At 39.0% G+C, this 3703-nt stretch overlaps 1 pseudogene; it reads right to left on the bottom strand.

Annotated features, from left to right (window-relative positions):
* The window catches only part of LOC138358479 (ribonucleoside-diphosphate reductase subunit M2 B pseudogene), a 161164-nt pseudogene extending 158765 nt beyond the window's left edge, over window positions 1-2399 (bottom strand).
* Window positions 2400-3703: the final 1304 nt, after the last annotated feature.

Below are 3703 nucleotides of genomic sequence, written 5' to 3'. Positions count from 1 at the left end.
GAGCCCGGTTCCAACACGGACCGACTCGCGGGCTTGGTCGCCCACCCCACGAGCCTGAGAAGGTAAAGGAGAAACAGCAGAAACAGTAGATATCATCGCTACGAAAAATCAATATTCATTCACGAATGTTGATTTTCCCACACCCACCATGGAGCCACAATTAGAGACAGGACACCCAACAAGAAACTATCGCTGATCATGCCGAGGCCTCCTAGGGGTGCGTCGTGAGTATACGCCCCACAAACGCCACCTTAAGAACCGACAATCCGTCGAGATCGGGTTCAGTGACGAAAGGGGGATTAACAATAAAAGGTTCCCCTCGCTCTCGACGTTGGGTACTACAGTTCTACGGGTGCAAGAGTATGCCTCCTCAAGCACCCGGGCGTCAAAATAGAAGTCCAAAGGAATAACCAAAACAAGCAAAAGGTCGGCAGGAAACGGCAAGCAGATAGGAGAAGAGGGGGGAGAAAAACGAAACGCAATTCGCTCAGCACAATTGGAGAAAACGGCAGCTGAAGCACAAGGCTAGAAAAGGACAGAAGACTGTCCCAAGGAGCATCACACTCCGGCAGCCGCCCACTAAGCTCCCCTCACGGCATCAACGAGCGGGGAAGGGGGGATTCCCAAGGAAAAACTAACTATTTAATTGTGTCACAGAATTTAGTGCCGAGAGCACAAAAATTAGCACCGAGAACACAGATTTTTGTACCAAGAACACTGAATTTAATACTGAGTTTGACAGTCAAACAAACCAAAAAATAATGACATTTTTGAAAAGTAACTTTTTTGTAAGAATTTTCTTTACATTTATAATATTTTATACATCTAAAAGACATGATAAAACTAGAAAAAACCTTTACTGCCACTTTTTATTGACTTTTATTACAATTTATTAACACAATTTTATGCAATAAGGAGATATTATTGTTTAGGAGTAACTTATTTTCATGATTTTTATATATTATTTTGAAATATTATTGCAAAGATAAAATTATGAAAGGTTTCTCCAGGTATATATAATATAAATTTATTTCCCGTTGATTAGTTTTATGAAACAAATTTTATATGTGTTGTGTATGTTTTAAGAATTTATGTAATATTTCTTATTTTATTTACAATTTTGTATATATTTTTACATAACATTACTCGTTGTCTATACTGGAGGTCTTTAACTCGCAAATTATATTATTTGTGGGGTAATAAAACCCAAAAACTATTTTTGGGGAAATTATGATATGCCCAAATTATTTTTGTAAAGATATTTTATATAATAAATTAAATAATTTGTTCTAAATAAAAAGTTTGTCACCTAAAAAACAAAGTATTTACTTTTGGTTTTTACTTAGAAAAATTATTTTTTAGTAAAATAAAAGCCCCAAATTTATTTTTTGTAATTAATTTTGAATGTATTTTATAGAATTAATATATAATTTTAAAAAGTTACCCTTGAATGTGAGACACAAAAGATAAAAAAACTATTAATGGGATTTGGTATATTATTGTTTATGTCATTATTGTCCATATTATTGTTTATGTAACATGTCGTAACTGCAGTTGTAGTTTAAATGATTTTTCGCACTTATCCAAACATGGTATGATAAAGGATATTGAAATGTATAAGTATTTGATTATTATTATTATTTTTATTATTATCAACAATTTTTACGGATTTGTACATTATGTCGGCATTTGGGGGTACACCTTTGACCGTATCTCCGGCAATTTTTTTTTTTTTTTTTTTTTTTTTTTTTTTTTTTTTTTTTTTTTTTGAGATATATACAAGAGTTGTTACATTCTTGTACAGCCACTAGTACGCGTAGCGTTTCGGGCAGGTCCCTGGAATACGATCCCCGCCGCGAAGAATCGTTTTTTCATCCAAGTACACATTTTACTGTTGCGTTAAACAGAGGCTACAGTTAAGGAATTGCACCCAGTAAATCCTCCCCGGCCAGGATACGAACCCATGACATAGCGCTCGCGGAACGCCAGGCGAGTGTCTTACCACTACACCACGGAGACTGTATACAAATACATCTGTGATTCATACACGGCAAGAGTTTACAATGACACACTAGAATCTTCCTATAGCGATTATCACTGAGAAAATAATCAGACTGTCTTCGAACGACTTCTCGAAGACCTACTGTTTGGCTCTTATTAATTTGATTTGGTATAATTCTGTCTACAAATTTATCGAAGTCAGTCCTAGAAAGATACTGATCGATGGTTCCAAATTTGGTGGCCACACGATATAAATCTCTCTGGTGATCATTTTCGATAACTATTCCACTGATGGTACGGATTACCTTCTTCGATTCTCTGTCTGCTTTATGGATTATGACATTAACTGTGTCGTATAAACTTATGGGTGTAACAACTGATGAAGACTGTGACAACATTTTAAAAAGCGTTACTCTTCTCGCTCTCGTTCAGTCTACTTCTTATTTATTTTACTTTTTTGACATGCAAGTGATGGGGAGGATGGTTGTCAGTGTCTGCGTCGATATTGTTGTTATTTTCGGCGGACTCCGAATCAGTACGAGATGGTGTGTCCCCTGAATTGTTCAGTTGTCTAATTATTATCTTAGGTGATAACACTACAAGAGGAGGCGACGGTGATGATGGTCGAAGATGAGGCTCTTGTGGTAGTGGAGATGATAATATCATCCCATGATCAGAAGACGAAGGTGTAGTAGGAGCTGCTGCCATTTCTTCATTGTTAACTCGACCCAATGGGGCTTCCGTTACTTTGTTCAGTTCGTCATCTATTATCTTCAGGGGTAATAATATTGGTGGCAATGAAGGGGGTGGTGGTGGGGATGGTGGTGATGGTGGTGAACTTGGTGGCGGAGATCTTATTATTATCATCTCATGAAGAAAAGACGAAGGTGTAGTAGGAGCTGTTCCCATTTCTTCATTGTTGACTTCATCTAACGGTTCTCCTGTTATTTTGTTCAGCTCGTCATCCATTATCTCCTGGGGTAATAATATTGGTGGTAATGATGATGGTGGTGGAGGTGGGGAGATTATTATTATCTCAGGTGAAGAACTTGTAGTTGTATTCGAATGTGAAGATATGATGGATTGATGTTGTTGTTGAAGTAATATTGGTGATGATGACTGTAATTAAAAGAAAATATATATCGGATCGGTACGGGCTGAGTATAGGACTCCACAGGATCGGCACGAGCTGAAGTTAGGTCTTCACAGGATCGGTATGGGCTGAATATAGCGCTCCACAGGATCGGTACGAGCTGACTGTTGGACTCCACAGGAACGGTACAGGCTAAGTATAAGACTCCACAGGATCGTTACGGGGGTGAGTATCACTCCAATGGATCGGTATGGGCTTAGTATAGTACTCCACAGGATCGTTACGGGGTGAGTATATCACTCCACAGGATCGGTATGGGCCGATCATAGAACTCCACAGGATTGTTACGCGCAGTGTACAAGACGCCACAAGATCGGTACGGGCTGAGTATAGGACTCCACAGGATTGGTACGGGCAGTGTATAGGACTCCACAGGTTCGGTACAGGCTTATTATAGCACTCCACAGGATCGGTACAGGCTAAGTATAGCACTCCACTGGATCGTTACGGGCTAAGTGTAGGACTCCACAGTATCGGTACGGTCTGAGAATAGGACTATATACGATCGGTACGGGCTGAGTACAGGACTCCACAGGATCGGTACGGGCT

The sequence above is a fragment of the Procambarus clarkii genome, chromosome 83 (assembly GCF_040958095.1).
Source record: "Procambarus clarkii isolate CNS0578487 chromosome 83, FALCON_Pclarkii_2.0, whole genome shotgun sequence".
Taxonomy (NCBI): domain Eukaryota; kingdom Metazoa; phylum Arthropoda; class Malacostraca; order Decapoda; family Cambaridae; genus Procambarus; species Procambarus clarkii.
Note: the sequence above shows the minus strand (reverse complement) of the source record. Positions and strands in the feature narration are given on the sequence as shown.